The 18467-nt window shown below is 37.0% G+C and overlaps 1 protein-coding gene across 2 annotated transcripts in view; it reads left to right on the top strand.

Annotated features, from left to right (window-relative positions):
• The first annotated feature begins 2616 nt into the window (after positions 1-2616).
• The window catches only part of LOC146003562 (uncharacterized), a 190412-nt gene continuing 174561 nt past the window's right edge, over positions 2617-18467 (top strand). For both annotated transcript variants that reach the window (XM_083141860.1, XM_083141859.1), the window contains exons 1-3: positions 2617-2709; positions 7887-8160; positions 10229-10363. The gene's annotated coding sequence lies outside the window, so the exon portion shown is untranslated. The remainder of the gene's footprint in view (positions 2710-7886; positions 8161-10228; positions 10364-18467) is intronic.

Raw genomic sequence — 18467 nt, 5'->3', positions numbered from 1 at the left:
GCACACTGTCACTGACATGAGTGTCTCAAATTACACGCATGCAAGGATGCACCTGATAGGCCTACCAAGTGCATTTTGCCTACACTTATACATTACATTTATGCTTTTATGAACAATAATGTAACTTAGTTTCAATTCTTTATAAAAGAAAATCACATTTGAAAAATAGAAGTAGTGGGCCTGACACCCCCTCCCCTCGGGTAAGCTAGGATTAAACGTAACAATAATAATGAGGAAAATTATCTGAGGTATAATTCATGTTTCCATAAACATCCATCATATTGCTGATGAACACTTCATTGGTCTGTTTGTGCATCCTTAGTAAATATGAGAATGAGAATTTAAAATGAAATGAACATCAAAGCAATATTTTCACTTGAGCCCCCGCATTAACAACTGATAGAGATTGAACATTATATTCCTGGCCTTTAATTGGTTTCATTTGAATCTTGTACTTCTTGTTTGTTTGCTGTGTACTAATGTAGCGTTTGTTTGTCTTCTACAGGACTCCTGTTATCGACAAAAATGCAAGGAAGCTAGAAATGTTAGAAAAATGGCGTTGTCAAACATAAGCACCTTGTCCCCTAAAAAAATAAAGGTTGATCAGCAGACTAATGCTGTCCCGTATTTAGATGACAAGGGTGAAGAAATGAAAAATGCCACAAACTTAGCTGCTCTATGACGGAAAGAAATTGTGTTAAGAATTGCTAGGAGACCTAAACTTTTTGTGCTAAATCACCGTAAGATAAAACATTGTTGAAGAAGTAAGAAAAGTGCTTTCAGAATGCTTCACACCAGGCCAAGTTCGACGCCTTTTGGAGGACAACAAAAGGGTGAAATGTTCCTCTGAAGACATTGCAAATGTCTTAATATTAAGAGCAGTTCCCAAGAAGGCGTATGAATATTTGAGAAAGCACAATGTACCCTTGCCTACTGCCTCCACTCCTCGAAAATTGATAAGAAATTTTAAGTGCAAGCGCGGCATCATGAAAGAAGTTCTCTGCTTACTCAAAGCTAGGGCCACTAACTTTGATTCCCGGGACAAAGTAGCAGTGCTCTATTTCGACAAAATGAATATTGATGGTCGGATTTGCTTCGATTCTTCACATGATGCCATACTGGGGCCGCATAGCAATGTGAAGGTCGTGATGGTGAGAGGCTTGTTTTCCAAGTGGAAGCAACCTATCTATTATGACTTTGATGTAACAGTGACGGCAGAATTGCTGAAGGACATCATAATTGAAGTGGAAAATGGTGGTATTCATGTAGTGGCTGTTGTGTGTGATATGGGAAGAAAGAATTCCAAAGTGTGGAGGGAGTTGGGTGTGAATATTGATAAAACTTTCTTTATGAATCCCGTTGTGAATGAAGAAAAAGTTTGGGTTCTTTGAAATGTGCCTCATCTCCTGAAGTTATCAAGGAACCATTTTCTCGACGAGGGTGTGTTCCTTCAAAACGGCACAGAAGTTAGAAAGGAAATGATGCTTAAATTGCTAGACCATCAAAGAGGAGATTTGTCAGTGACGTACCACATAAATGAGGCCTATGTCAGTGTAAGTGGACGATCACGACGAAATGTCAGGATGGCTGCACAGTTATTTTCTCGGCACACAGCACTAGCATTGAATCACATACTGAAGCAACAAAGAGAAGGCAATTTCTTCCTATTAGTAAATGACATCTTTGACGTATTAAATTCACGAATACCGAAAGACAAGAAAACTCCCCTCCGAAGTGGATATGGCATGAATGAGAAACGTCAAAAAAATACTCTGAAAAGATTTCTTGAGGTAATAAACGAATTGAGAGTGGGGAAGAAGAAAGGTTTAGTGTCTTTCCAGAAAGGCTTCATGATGTCCATGAAGTCTCTCTTCTGCTTACACAAGGCAATGAAAGGAATGCATGGTGCGGAATATATTCTAACTGCCAGGCTGAACCAGCACTGCCTGGAAAACTTTTTTGGTGTATTCACCGATTAGGGGCTTTCTACAATAACCCCACCCCCTTTGAAGTGCAAAACAGGATTCGCCTATTATTGCTAACAACAAATGTAGGTGTCTCCATGGTGCAAGAGGGCAACAATTTTTGTCAGGGTGATGTAGAGAAGATTCAAGCAGCTGATGGGGACAACTTGATGGAATTTGTGACGAACCAGTTATGCTTTGATGTAACTGAGGGATCAGCAACCATGGTCATGCATATCCAAGAAGATGATTATCTGCTCAACACGCAGATTACAGATCGTTCGGTTAGTGATAATGACGTGTTGCAAGATGCAATTCAATACTTGGCTCGGTACGTGGCCTTCAAATGCCGTAAAATTGACGAAACATTAGGTGTTATGTGTGGAAAAGTAGATATTCCAGAGCATTGCAGCGATGACTGGATATCGATCATATCAAAAGGGGGGGGTTACCCATCCATCACAGGAGTGGATGGAAAAAGTTATCCAGTTGAAGATTGTGTTTGCATCCTTCAATGGGTCAACTGTTTCGAAGCAACATAAAGTCATGGACACACTAAAGATAGTAATTCAGTAAAAATTTCCCTAAGTTAACGAAAAAATTATCTCTCTTTATGTCAGAACAAAAACTTTTATTAGAATTCGACATTTAAGTAAACTAATGAGACTGAAGTCCATGGAAGCATGTGCAAGAAAAAGACGACAGTGGGTAGCATCGTCTTCAAAATTATAAGTCTCCAGGAAGGGTAAGTTGTAATGACTTTTTATTCTTATTGATATTTATTTCCGCCTTGGCCTCCCATCATATAGTGATTAACAAATCACATTGCTAAACCAAGACAGAGGCCAGGCCTGTTGTTCATGTACAGAAGGTTGTTCGCTTTATATCCGACCATGTTTGACGGGTACCCACCTTAAGAGATACCGCGCCGCCACCACTGATCATATTTAATTGGACCCCCAGCATTGTGAACTATCGCCCGGCATTGCAGTTTCCATTGAAGCAAGCTCCGGCGTAGGACAGGCATGGGAATTCTGTCCCATTCCTCCCTGCAAGCTTTCCGTAGACCATCCAGGGTGCGCGGGCAGCAATGTTGAAGACGTCATTTCAACAGTCCAAATGTGCAAAAATCCATTGGACTGGCATCTGGGCTTTTCACAGGAATGTCTTGAAACGGAATGACACGAATTCCTAATTCCTCTGCCATTTCCTGATAAAAACGTAGTGATGTTCTGGCGGTATGACTCTAAGCCTTGTCCATATGGATCATCACCTGGTTTGCGTCCATTCCATACAATTTTTGGATCTCTCTCTGATAGATAGGTGTCAGAATTGAGTCTTGTAAGTATCTGGCATTCACCTTCATGTTTTTGTCCACCTTGCGTAACATCAACTTACCCTCATATCCGAATCCCGTCACAACCATAAAGCCACGAGAGATACTTTCCTTGCACTGACGAACAAAGTTGCTGCGCCCCTTGCCATCAATTTCACGGTATGTGATCACCCGAATGTGACCACCAGCAGTGAGATGGACATATGATTCATCCATTGTGACAACTTTCTTCCATTTGGAACCCGCCAAGTACCTTTCAGACAGGTTCACAATGCGTACGTATGAAAACTTAGCATGGAAAAGGGCCATTACGTAAACCTCCCAATACCGGTTGATTTTCGGTGCCATTTCATAACATTCACTACCAACACTCATGCATCTACAAGGTCAGACCCAACACTGCTCCCGCCAGCAGACCCATAGTTCCAGCATGATATGCCAGGTGGCAGCACAGAATTGACAATGGTCGGATATAAAGCGAACAACCTCTGTATTTGTTATTTGACGTCGATTTTCTACAACTTTTGGTTAATCATAGCGATGAGTGATGATCACATGAAATTGATGAAAGGGCAGTCACAAAGAACATCTGATTGCATTTGCTGCCCGGTAGGACCCTGATTGTCTCCCTGGAATGGATGGTATCACCATAGAGCTGAGTTCACCGCGATCTTTTTATGGTGTAAAGAAAATGAAGGCACTTACTACAACTATAACGTTATATTAATAATAAATATGTACACATGACACGTAATTACACTGTCCAGCACTCCTGCCTCAGTAAACTGTTTATATGAAATTGGAAGCCGGTTTTACAATAACACGTCACTAGTTCTTCACTGAATGATATCAGCACTGTAATGTTCCTGTGAAACTGAACTAAATATCACTGCACTTGACTGATATGACGAATGAAATGTAGCCACATTAGGCTTACGATTTTGATGATAATCCACAACGCGGTGACTTTCGGCTGTTGCCGGAGTGACTTCTGCACGAACACTGGCGGAATTAAGCTACCGCGCAAATATGGCGGCAACTAGGCACCGCACCCGATATGAACTGACCAATGGGAGTGCAGAATTCTTAAAGCACTGGATATACACAAAATAAGCAATTGGTTATATAGAAACAAATGCATAGCAAAATGAGCAAGAGAAAAGTTCTGTTATTTGTGAATACAAGAATATATAAAAAGATATATCGTGGTTAGTTTCTAGAGATAATTCTCCAACATCCATGGTCACAACGTGACTCGAACTCGCGAACGTCAGTGACAGGATCCAAAGTTGTACACTTAACGTACTTGATCACATTTACCATCGAGTTTCTTTGAATTTATTGACAGATTACGCTTTCCCATGACATTATTTTTTATCCTTTTAAAATTTCTAAAAAATATATTTTGATGGGGTTTTCTAAACACAATTCAGTTTAGGTTGAATATTTCTGCAATTTTACCATAGTTTGTAGCAGTTACCAGGGAACTTTTGATTTGAATAGCCTTGCCACACTCATCTAGCCTACGCTCCCATCAAATTTATTATTTCATCATTCATATTTTATTGTTGCGGTTGCCCTAAAGACGTAGAAAAGTGACATTAAATAACAACAGCGACATCCTACATATACTAGCTATATACATTGTTATGAACATATAAATAACAAACATCTGTGAAAATGTTAAGGTATGAAGGATAATAAGTATTGGTGTGGTAGCGAAATATTTAATACGTAAAATTGTATTTATTTACCCATATGCAACTTCAGATTTCAATGTAGCGGTGATATAAAAGGATAGTCATGTTTACTTTTTGCATGATTTGTATAATGCAATTTATTGCTATTATGTGTTCATATTGTTGCCTAGTTCTTATTCCTTACTTTTTGCCTATTCTACTACAAATGGTTGATTGAACCAAGATATGATCAATTAAAAATGAACATATTTCCCGTATGTTTCTATTGCTATGCGAGCCTCGTGCGCTTGACAGACCCCCTTGACGACGTCAGAGCTCAAAGCGGCTCCTGGCCTATGGGAGGTTGCAGTGTCTCGGAATGCTCTTCCTATAATACTCTATATTCCTTCATTGCAGGTTCGCCCTAAGTTAGCCCACCCATGTCAAGGGGCCCAGGAAGCTCTGCAAAGTAGAAAGGGGGAAGAGAAAATCAGGCAGTAGGGAATAGATATGGGGTGGTAAGGAAAGTTACTTCCTATACAGTTTCTTATAATATGCTACAATGTATTTCCTGGAAAATTATGTACAAAATGCAGGAAAGGCATTGAGCTTGCTTGTTTTCAAATCCCACTTTATGCACAGGAAGGCTAATCAGGATTGGATCTACAGTTTAAAGTGGAATCAGAATCACTGTGCAATGTGCCTCCACCATGTATGAAACCCAGGAAAAGGCATGGACTAATTATAATTATGTAATTGTTCATGGATTCTTCTACAAGCATCCTGCACACAGACCTCCTATCCTTTCCCCAGCTCGCTGCAAGGAGTGGCAGTGGGGGGGGGGGGGGGGGGCGAGAAGTGGTAAACTTGACGAGAAACATAGGGTTCTCTCTGAGGAAAGGGAAGGAAATAGATTCCTGCAATGTGTTCAGGCTAAACAAGTTTCCAATTTTTAAACGCATTATACAAATAAAATGCAAGCTGTAAAAAAAAAGGGGAAGCAAATTTAAATTTTCCTCTTTGTGAGTGAACAAATGGCATATACCGAGGAAGAAATACCTAACTTACATGATTTTCATTTTCTGAAATCCAACTATGTGGCAACTGTGTCTTTTCTCTTCTTGATCACTTCCTTTGATTATCAGAGTCTCAACTTAGTCGAGTGAACTTTTTTTTTAAGTGAAGAAAGAAAGAAAGGAATATAAAAGGGGGAACCCCCTAGTTCTGCCCAGCCTCCACCCGCACACATTCGGGAATGTGCACTTATTATCCTGATGCCTTAATTTTAAACCAGGACATCTTTTCCGCAGAAGTTGTACCGTTCCCCCATTTAATTTTATTAACTTTTTATTTGTTAACTATTAATGTGGTTACAGAATGTTACAATATTCTTTTTCTAATAAATTACCAAATCTGTTCTGATAATCAGTACAGGCTTGGTTTACATGATGTGAAAAACTCCCTTGTTTTAAATTAAGTATTGTGAATTTTTTGTATTTGTTTTATTATTGGGGGTGGTAGATGATTGTACCAGAAAGGGACTACAGGACAGCCTGGATTGGGTAAGGGTAGGGAATGAAGTTTAAGCGGGGAAGGAATAAGTAGTACTGGTATAAATTGAAGTACACTAATCCTGGGAACTTCATGGAACAGGGGGTTTCCTGGGATGCATCAGGATGGTTGGAGATGTAAGATTGCTTTGTGTTGGTTGTTCTGGTGATGGGTGATGTCTGGTTCGGTGGTCTTGATCTTCTTGGCTCAATTATGAGTCTCTGTAGAATAAGGGACTGAGGTATTGGGATTTGGTCTCATGATGATTTGTATTTTCACAACTCAGCTGCTGGTATTGCATCTGCCAGGTCATTTAAGATAATGTAGTGCTCTGATCGAATGGGGTGATATGCTTCATACTTTAGAAGCTCATGCCTTAGGTGTGTTATCTTCGTGTCAGGTGTGGGGCAGTGATAGAGCCTATGTTCCGCTGAATCCATCACTTCGGGATATGTTGGACAGTACTCTCCTTCCTTTGCTTAAATCTAGCCAGATTTTGGCCAAAGTGACCCGTGGCCAGAGAAATTGAATAAGGCCTCTAGATGGTTGTACATGTGTCATCACTAATCTTTCTTCTATGTTCGGGAAGAAGTTGTAAGTCTTCTCCCTACTGTAGCTTGATTCCATTCCTCATGCCACTTATGAATCAGATTCCTTCCTGTTCATATCTGCCATTGTGGAGAAGAAATCACCTAGTCTTAAGAGTGGACTGTTCAGGAGGAAATTTGTAGTGTGTGATTATCTTCTATGTTTGTGGACAAGTGTACCATATGCTGGGCCTGCATTGAAGATACATTGACTGTTTTTACCTGTTGAACAAAATGGATGTTTGATTTTTGGACGTTTAAGCTCTTCGAGGAGCAGAAGGAGAATTTGTGTGGAAGGAAAGAAGTGAGAATTTTAAAATTTCTTTTTCGCAGTGCATTTGATTGTTTAGTGAAACCTCCATATGGATTACATCTTTTGAGTGAAAAGTTTCATTGAGCGAATTACTTCTCCATACCAACAAACAAGGTATAAACTGGGTGGGTACCGTGTGAGAAATTAGGAAAGCTTTTATATTATTTTGCTTGTGAATGTAAAAGTGTACTATAAAGGTGTTGAAAACTGAAATGATTGGAAAAAATATTGGGAGAAAAACATAAACATCGAGTGAATGTTGGAAACTTAAAAGCAAAGAGCATAGCAGATGTGAAAATACAGAAACCTTTGCATTTAAATATGTGTGAGATTATGCGATTTTTATTGTAATAATTACAAGAAATAAAACATGTTGAAAATTTATCAATGGTTTATATACAATTTGAAAGTATGGAGGGTTTACAATGATTATATTATTATCATATATATTTTCAGGAACCTATGATGGAACAGAGCGAAAATCTGCATAAACATTTCTTGAACACCATTGTTCAAAGGGAAACATTTTACGCAGAGTTCATTGGGGCTGTAGAACATTTTCTGGAAGAACAGGAGAGACTCGATCAGGAACATCAGGATTATTTCATCGGTTTAGGCAACAAGCTAATTAATTTTCTACGTCAGGGCTATTCCCGGGCCAACGAAGTTTCAGCTCATTGTAACGCATACTGTAGACTTTTCTTCGTACCAGCCATGAGCAACAGCAGAAGTAATTATTATGTTTTATCTATCACTTTTTTTTTCCAAATTGAAGTATGTATATGTTTTTAAATGTTCGCATAACCATTTTTTGTAGATGCAAAGTTGACCCACTAAATGCTATAATAAGACGAGTACATGAAAACATAGATACCAGTTGGATAATTAATGAGGTAACAAAAGGAGACTAAAAATAGAAAAAATGGCCATCCCAGTAGCATTTCGCCTTCCAAAAACATACAAAGAGAATATTCCAATGAGACCCATCGTGCTAATGTACAGCCATCCATCATACATATTAGCCAAATAGCATGTGAGCACAATAGCAAATCTCATGAAGAAAACAGAATTTGCAATAGAGAATTCCTAACAAGTAACCAATACTTTGAAAACAATAGAATGGGATGAAAATTATGACCTAGTAAGCTTTGACATAAAAATATATATATATTCGAAAAGAAATTGCTTTGGATTCCCTTGAAAAATGGTTACATGAAGCAAAGGTGGAAGAACTAACAGTATGGAACATAATAAGATGGGCAGATATGTGCATATGTCATAATGTGTTTTGTTTTGGAGGAGAAGTATTTAAACAGAAGGAAGGATTAGCTATGGGGTACCACTTATCATATCATGTTCGTTAGCCAATATCTGTATACATTGGATAGAGAAGCGAGCAATTGAAACCTTGAAAAATGAGGTGATACTGTTCAAGAGATACGTGGATAATGTGATCTTCATAGCAAAAGGGCCCTCCCCGATGGTGCAGTCTTTGCCTTGTAATTAAGGGGTCCCGCGTTCGATACTCTGTGGAGGCTCGTAGTGATTTGGATTCAACTTTAAACTGTAGGTCCAGTCCCGATTAGCCTTACTGTGCATAAATCACCAAATCAATCAATAAATAAAATACCTTTTCTATCGAAAAACCACACCCATTTTATGATATATCACTAGGGAGACAAATTTATGGTAAATAAAAACTGAGAAAAGCGGTAAATAAAATGTTAGATCAGCGGTATATACCAGCGGTGAAAAAAAAAAAAATTGGCACACACTTTTTCATCATGAGAGGAAACAACATACAAAAGAGCTATAAATTGATAAACTACTTCATTTTTATATACTGTACACATACACAAGTACTTAGCTGTCCAACCGAAAACATCAGCACAAAATCACTTCATTTCTAAATTGCATATTTGGGGGAAGAAAGGAATGCAGCTTGATAGGGAGTGAAGTTTTCGAACTGAGATTATGTGCATTAGAAATCCCAATTTGCAGCGTCTTCCTGATGTGATCGAAGATAAAACGTTCTTCAGCTGCAAGTGGTAGGAAACTTTAGGCAAACGTTTTGTTACAAATCGACAGTTTGCACGGACAACCTTGATTGCCGATTTTTGTGTGTTTTCTACTTAATTTGATGAAATTTCACGGTTATTTCGCGAAAAAGCATTCATTTCGTGGAAAAGCGCACATTTTGCATTACTTCGCGAATAAAACTCATACATATTTCATCATCGGGGGTGTAGTTATGTGCAGAATGTTCAAAATTGCATCTTTTTTCACATTTCGCGATTTCGTGCATCGCAAAAATTCAATGTCCCTATATATCACCAATCTCTCACAATTTCTTGCTTTACTTGTCATACACACTTTATTATTTATTAATCTTTCATTGTTCTCTTTCCAATCAATTGTGCCTCCCCAGTAGCATTGTCACCTTGTAATCAAGGGTCCCTGGTTCGACCTGGTGGAGGCACATAGTGGTTGGAAACCCACTTTAAACTATAGGTCCAGTGCCGATTAGCCTTACTGTGCATAAAGTGGACTCAAAACACCAACTCAATCAATCTTTCAATTCAATTGATTTATCGACACAAGAGGGGTGCGTTACTACTAAAGCAATATTTAACCTGCGAATAATTAACAGAAATTAGTTTTGCTTTGTTAAAAATAAAGTGGATTGCATTAATTATATTTTTTGTGTGTTTGATTAATGATGGTATCTTCTCAAATTAGTTATTCATCCATAGTTCTTATGTTTCACTTATTAAAAGTTTGCCATATTTTGATTACAGTGAAGAAGACTTACTGCAGGTAGTTGTTGAGGTTTTGCCACCCCCACCCAAAACTAGACCCAAAATTGGCTCAACTGGAAGGGAGAATTGTGTACATCACTTCATCACCAAAGTACGTGATCTCAAAAGGCACAGGTAAATAACAAATTTTCATGTTATTTAGTGTTTAGAGCAGTAATATATGAACTTTGCCAATTTAGGTTGAGTATCAGTAAATTGACCTCGATGTATCTAACTATGTCTGAGTCAACTATGTATCGTACTCATCTCGCAAATAACATAAGTATTAAGTGAATGAATAGGTTAATAATTCTTACTCCCCAACAGATTGATTTGGTGTTTAAAGTCTACTTTATGCACAGTAAGGCTTATTGGGAATGGACCTACAGTTTAAAGTGGGATCTGAACCACTTGTGCCTCCACCAGGTATCGAACCTGGGACCCCTTGATTACAAGGCGATGCCACTATACTACCCGACAGAAAACAGTATCATGTTCTCGGAAAAATATATCCGAGAGCTATAAACTTGTGCTTCCTTAAATAACAGGAATTTTTTTTATATAATTGGGGAATTTTGAAATGACAATATTTGAGGGAACTATTAATTCCTTGAAGTAAAATATATGCTACTGACAAATTATCAAGACCTCAAGGCACTGGTAGGAAATATATATTTTTTTACTTATTATGTAATATTTGTGTGCAAATTATTTTTTCTTTTTGCAAGAGGTGGATGACTAATGGGTAAGATAGATGCACATTATTATTACGAGCGCCATTTTTCTTGTGGCAACACTGTTGGTATACGCTTGTCAGTTGTCGCTGGGACAAAAGACAATCAGGTCTTGTGTAGTCTTGTACTATGGATCGTGTGTAGATGTTTAGTGCTGGATAGTACTGTTTGGCATTTAGAAGATGTTAAGTGAAGTGTAATACTGCCCTGTACAATATTCACGCATGAATAGCAGTGAATATTCAAAAACCTTAAGGTAGCACGTGGAAGGAATGCATGGTAAATTCACATATTCACTTTAACGTCTTTTCCAACTACCACAAAACAGTACTATTCAGCACCAAACACCTACACTCGATCCGTAGTACAAGACTAAACAAGGCCCGATTGTCTGTTTTCCCAGCGACAACTGACAAGCATATACCAACAGTGCTGCCACTACAAGAAAAATGGCCCTCGTATTATTATTATTATTAAAATAAGTGCTTAGTGAAAGAAGTTTCCATTTGATTGTAAGTATTCCCGAAATTTTCTTTACTTTTACTTGCCTTCTATTGAAAGAAATATTGCATAATTCCTATCAATATTGAAAAGTGTATTTAACTGCCATTTGAATTAATTTTATATTTCTTTTACATTACTTGTTTGCCACTTTTGGCTTATTGCAAAGATGAATGATAATCAGTAGAGGCACATATTTGTGGTGAATAAAAGATTTCTCTGCAAAAACTAAGCATATTTCAGGATCAAATATAAAATGTTATTTCGGTGTTAAAATGGTAAATAGAAACCTAAATGGGATGTAAAAACTGTACTTATTACATAAAATTAATATTTTACTTTTAATAGTACATTTATATGTAGTTATCAGAGTACTAAATTTATTCCTGTGTAAAGAAGTTCATTTTGCTCCTCAAATATTTACAGCAGAATTAATAATTTTTCCATGAATTGCATAACTCTCAAGATAATTTAGATCCCAGAAGGTTTCGCACTGATAAATAAACCCTAAATTTTGTGTTTGGGTTTATTTTTCAGTTCATTTTGCATCCTTTCGTGACAAAACATGGTGGCTTAATGCCCTTCACCACACCTTTCAAAAACATGGACAATTAACATTACAATGTGTTATTTCACATTTCGTGCTTTCGTCAAAAACGAAATATGCATGCCCCTAATGATTAGATGAGAAGAATGAAGAGACACCATTTGGGTTGAGTGGTGTGTTCAAATAGCTGTCAGTGAGAGAATTATTATCCCGTCTGGCTAAGATGACCAGACCCCATATTAGCAGAGACAGTCCCCTTTCATTGAGTATCTGTCCTGATTTTCTTAAAATGTAAAATGGGAACCCAAAATGTCCTTTTTTGTGACGACGACTTATCGGCATAGAATTACTACATAATCTCAGAAATATTGGAAAAATGGAAACTGGGAAAAACATCACCTAGCAATTGTTGGGAAGAAATTTTTTCACATTTCAATGTCAACAATGTGCCATATTCCAATTTTCTTAAAACATTGGAGTCTCTTCTTTCTTTACCTAAAGCCAGTGCCCCCACTGAACATGAATGACTTGTTGACAAGTGACAAGAACGCTCTTTCAGTACAAACTGTATAAGCTATGATGATTAATACATCACACATGTGTAAACTTGGACAAAATGTTATTTGAAAAGAAGGATGTACTGAAGAAGATCCATTCATCGGCAAAATATCAATTATGAGAAAGACTTCCAATACTAAGACACAAGTATTTGTGGCGAAATATTAAAATTTATACATTTTCTTGTTTAAAAAATATAGTCACCTTACCTTTGACCCAATTTTCAAGAGAGAAACTAATATTCGCCCTCTGAAAAATGCCAGATACACAACTGTGTGGGCAGTTCAATGTCAAATGTTTCCCTCACAGTTGCTGTCACTAGCAGACCTCTGGTTTTATTATTTGTGGGAACAGGAGGAAGAGAACATTGAGCCTTATCATACACAAAATTTTGAGTTATTTCTCGCGAGTGCAAAAATTTTAATTGTGCCAGATTTCCTTTCTTTTTTTTTTTTACAGGAATAAAAACAATCATGACTCTGAACTGTAGAAATGTTTTTATTGACAGCGATGCGAGCAAGAAAGTTTTTACTCAATCTGTTTCTTTACAAAGCGACAATATTAATTTAATGTGATTGTCACCTCACCAATCTTACCTATGGTTTCCAGGTACAGACCATTGCCCTTTGACATTGTAATTGTTCAAATAATGGTCAAACAATTTAGCTTATGCCTTGGGTACACCCCTGGTCACTTTGAATGTTTATTCTGAAGCAAATTGACTTCATCTCATTTACTTGTAGGGTCATTCCATGTCAAATCAACCAATTTTTTAATAAATTGTTGCATGACCGTTTTAGAAAAAAATCATTTTTAGTACATAGGTTTGTACATGTTTCTAGATATCAAAACCAATGTTGAAAAAAAATTATTGTCTTTAGTTCTCCTGGGGCAGCCATTTTTCCAACATGGCGCATGGCTTTTTTTGCTCATGTAGCAGTATACAGAAACCTTAATATCTCAAAAACCATTAAAGGTAGAGACCTGAAACAAACTTCATTTTGTAGCTAATGAAGTATACTTCCTATGATATTCATGTATGTTTTGCTTGAAATTGCATCGTAAGTACGAAAATTATGGTGAAAAATGGGGTAACAATAGTTAAAAAATTGCATTTTTAAGCCTGATTTTTTTAATGAAGGGGTTTAGACTAAGGCTTGATTTTTTTCTTCATGTGTAGACCTACCTGCAGGGTGTCTGTAAATAAAATATCAGTGCTTAGAAGGGCACCCCTTTTTTACATCATGGGCTCAAACATGGCCTTTCATTGAATTTTGACAGTTTTCAGGGGTAAATATCTTAGATGGGTCCCCTTTAAAAATTCTGAAATTTGGCACATAGGAAGCCCTTCATGAACCTAACTCACAGTAAAAATCTCAACTTTTAGATTCAACTCGTTTTGGTCAATATGAGGTAACGTATGTCACCTAATTTCTGATGTTGCAAAATAAGGTTAAACTACATTCCATACTTTGAATAATGAAGTCTTTTCTTTTCCTTTTTTTAAATTTGGGTTAAATAAAGACTCAGAAAATATAGTAACGTAAGGTTTTAATACTTGACTTACCATAAATTGAAATTACAAGGTATGACAATTGAAAATGTGCAAAGTTTCATTGCAAAACGTTTGATTTATTAGGTACCCATGACCATTTGGTGTTGTCAGCTCCAGTTTCCTATTCATTCTCTTTGATAAATCAGGCAGGATTCTTTGTTCTTTCACTAAGTTCCTAAGTAAATTATCAGAAACCTTCAGTTCATCACATATTTTTTCTTGGCCAAGTGGTAGTAATCGAACTGATGATTCTGGCCTTTTCAACATTAGTTTTTTGCTCATTTACATTTTTCTTCTTATAATTTCAATTATATGATTGTACTGGCCATGCAAAGGATTGTCACACTTGCTTTCCTTTTCTTCAGTTTTAATACTTAGTGAAAAGCAACTTTCCAGTTTCCTTTGCACTCCTTGTAGGATGTGAATAGTTTTTTGAGCAAGATCACTTTATTGTTTTTCTGTAATCAGCCTCCTCAGTTTTGAAACAGGAGATGCATAAAAAACAGAACAGACTTCATGCATTTCCTTTAGTTTTCCTTGACTTGGCACAAAGACATGATTTCAATTCTAGCATTTAAGTGAGTTACTTTCTCCACATATGAAACTTTTACTCCAACATATCAGGCATATTGATTTAACTGGTATAAGGCTTTCTTGACACTTTTTTTTACCTTACCATATAAAATGCTATGTTTAATGGTATTTGCATATTGTCTCTAAGCCATACACCTGTAGTCTTGACCTAAGAAGTGTTATCATTTTCACTGACTTTGTTAAGATTAGTTAGGTCTTTGGGAACCTTACCAAAAGGGTATTTATGACAGTCCTCTCCAGTTAAAAATATTACAAAACACTCCATTTCCTGTCACAGATAACGGACATTCACGAGTCACTACTCTCGGCACATTAGGCAAAGGAAGAATGACAGCAGAGATTGTCCATGCACAGATCAATTCCAGGCTTGCCTCACATCCTATAAAACATGTCTCTGAATCTTCTGCTGTGCATGACTCACATATATTTCAACGAATGTCTTTTCTTGGAAGAAAAAAAGTGGAAAATAAAGGGAGCAAAAGATAATATATTCTACCAGCTTTGACACTCCAAAATAAATAGCCTACTTTCAGTGGAGTGCCCAAGGAGGGGTTTGTGGGGGTCATAGCCCAATACCTTTGGCCTAGTATTCCATAAACAATTACGTCCAAGTCAGGATAATGTGGCAAAAACAGGGCTGTATACTAAAAAAGTATATGTAACCCCCCTCCCCACCCTTTCGAAATTCCTGGGCATGCCACTGCCTATCTTAAGCTGCATGCACTGCTACATTGATAAAAATATGGGGGAAGCTCAGTTTTGGAGCTGACAATACCAACTGGTCGTGGGTACATCATAAATCAAACCTTTTGCAATGAAATTTCGCAGATTTTCAATTGTCATACTTTGTAATTTCAATTTATGGTAAGTCAAGTATTAAAACCTTATGTTACTATATTTTCTGAGCCTTTATTTAACCCAAATTTAAAAAAGAAAAAGAAAAGACTTCATTATTCTAAGTATGGAATGTAGTTTAACCTTACTTTGCAACGTCAGAGATTAGGTGACATACGTTATCTCATATTGACCAAAACGAGTTGAATCTAAAAGTTGAGATTTTTACTGTGAGTTAGGTTCATGAAGGGCTTTCTATGTGCCAAATTTCAGAATTTTTAATGCATGAGATATTTTACCTCGAAAACTGTCAAAATTCAATGAATGGCCATGTTTGAGCCCATGCTGTAAAAAAGGGGTGCACTTCTAAGCACTGATATTTTATTTACATACACCCTGCAGGTAGGTCTACACATGAAAAAAAAATCAAGCCTTAGACTAAACCCCTTCATTAAAAGAAGCGGGCTTAAAAATGCAATTTTTTAACTATTGTTACCCCATTTTCCACCATAATTTTCGTGCTTACGATGCAATTTCAAGCAAAACATACCTGAATATCATAGGAAGTAGGGATGTGCCGAAGCCGATTACAGATGTATGAAAATCAGCTGAAATTGACACATCGGTATCGAAATCGGCAAAAATATGATATTTAAACCAGATCAGATTAAACTAGAGTTTTTACCTTCTAATAAGTTTTATATTCTAGTTTTGTAAGATTTATTGAAAATTTGGTTATGATTCGTCATTATTGTAGGGTTTTTGTAAGAAAATTATTTCAAACTCATTCAGAGGATCAACCTAACTATAAATTGGAAATAAAACAGTACATTGCTGAACCAGGATCTGCTGTTGTATTGGAAATTCAAAAATGAATATTCAAACCTGAAGCAAGTCCTGAGAAAATACTTGGGCATACCTGCTGCATCAGTATTCAGTGATTGAGTGTTCAGTGTTGCTGAACAGATTTGAGATAAGAGAAGAAGTAGGTTACTTCCTGAAGTGCTTCCAAATCTCGTGTTTCTGAAGTTGTATCTGGCAGAACAGGAATTTCAAAGAACTGGTTGTGTACTAATGTTTAATCTCTTGAGAATCTATGTTGTTCTTAAAGGTTCACATAACATTTTGTAGATGCAAATATACATTCGCATCTCTTGAGAATATATATGTATATACATATGATATGCAATAGAAATGTACATAGAAAATTTATTTTTGTCATGCTGAAAATAACATCCCATTTCTGTTTAATAATCTTATGTATCGGAATCGGTTAAATATCGGTATCGGTTCCAAAAATTATCGGTGAGTACATTGGCATCGGTAAATTTTCAGCTTCGTCACATCCCTAATAGGAAGTATACTTCATTAGCTACAAAATGAAGTTTGTTTCAGGTCTCTAGCTTTAATGGTTTTTGAGGTATTAAGGTTTCTGTATACTGCTACATGATCAAAAGAAGCCATGCGCCATGTTGGAAAAATGGCTGCCCCAGGAGAACTAAAGACAATAAATTTTTTTGAACATTGGTTTTGATATCTATACCGCGTTTGTTACAACCTGTCCCGGTTCCCACGCTAGCTGATCACTGGCTTTTCTCCGAGCTGGGGAAAGTCAAAGCCAGGCAGCCAATTAAAATATGCAACGTCGCAACAGCGTCTACGTAAGCGCCTCTCTTCTGGCTTCCATTCGCTCCTCGCTGCCCAGCAGACGATTTTTTCCTCGTTTCTCATTGGCACCGAAACTGTCAAGCGATCGCTAGCATGTGAAACGGGACAGGTTCTAACAAACGCGGTATAGAAACATGTACAAACCTATATACTAAAAACGAAATTTTTCTAATATGGTCATGCAGCCACTATTGGATTGTTTGGCATGGAATGACACTGATAATATTCTGCATTGAAAGTTAAGTGGTGTATTATTCAAGTGATATGTTGCCACAAAACAGCATTTTTAAAACCGGAATTCATTGCGTTGCGGATATTAGGTGCAAACTATCAAAATACACATTGCGAGAATCAGCCATTTAATTCTCCAGATCTATGATTATAGTCAGTTTCTGTTATTTCGGATATCATGGGCGAGCTTGAATCACTTTGTGGACTAAATGTAAAATAGATAAATTTATTGTCTACAATAATTATTTATTAAAAGAATTTATCCAATACTGCATTATACCGAAATTTCAATAGACCTATAGATATATGATTACAGTACATTGCAATCTATGAGAATATAATATTGACACTGTGAGATAAACGTGTATAATCGTACTGTTACAAGTTGACCACATCATCAAGACCTTCCTCACATCATTAGAAGCAGTGGCGTGCCCAGGATTTTAGAAAGGGGGAGGGGTTGTGTCTATTTTTTTGTAGTCTGCCCTAATTTTGCCATCTCTTCCTGCATTTGACTTCCTTTTTTTTAGGAACACAATGTCAAAGGGGAGGTTATGCCACCACCTGAGCATACCACTGACCAGAAGCAAAAACATTTTTGAAGTATTTTTTCCACACAAGAGGTTCGTAGGGCATTACTGCGTTGAGATCTTGACATTGCTCTTAAATAAATAATCAGGCTGATCATCTTCTTCCTCCTGAGGTACATTTTCTTACCCTGAAGAACTCCTTTCAACACCAGAAGCACGGACCTTTTCGAAGTACTTTTACCATGGAAGAGACACACAGGCCATTAGTGCATTTAGATCTTGAAGCTTCTTTGTTGTCAGTTTCAAAGATGTGACATACTGTAGTTCTGTGGAAGTTCTTGCACTGAAAAATTGAATTTCTCACAGTTTTAGTTCGTGTCCCTCCCTTTTTGAAGACATCATTACGAAGGGGAAAACGTTGCTTGTAGGATTCTAAAAATTCGAAGATCCACATTTCTTTCTCCGTTACAACAATATCCAGTGGAAG

Source organism: Lepisma saccharinum, chromosome 20, assembly GCF_977018435.1.
Source record: "Lepisma saccharinum chromosome 20, izLepSacc3.1, whole genome shotgun sequence".
NCBI classification, from domain to species: Eukaryota; Metazoa; Arthropoda; class Insecta; order Zygentoma; family Lepismatidae; genus Lepisma; species Lepisma saccharinum.
Note: the sequence above shows the minus strand (reverse complement) of the source record. Positions and strands in the feature narration are given on the sequence as shown.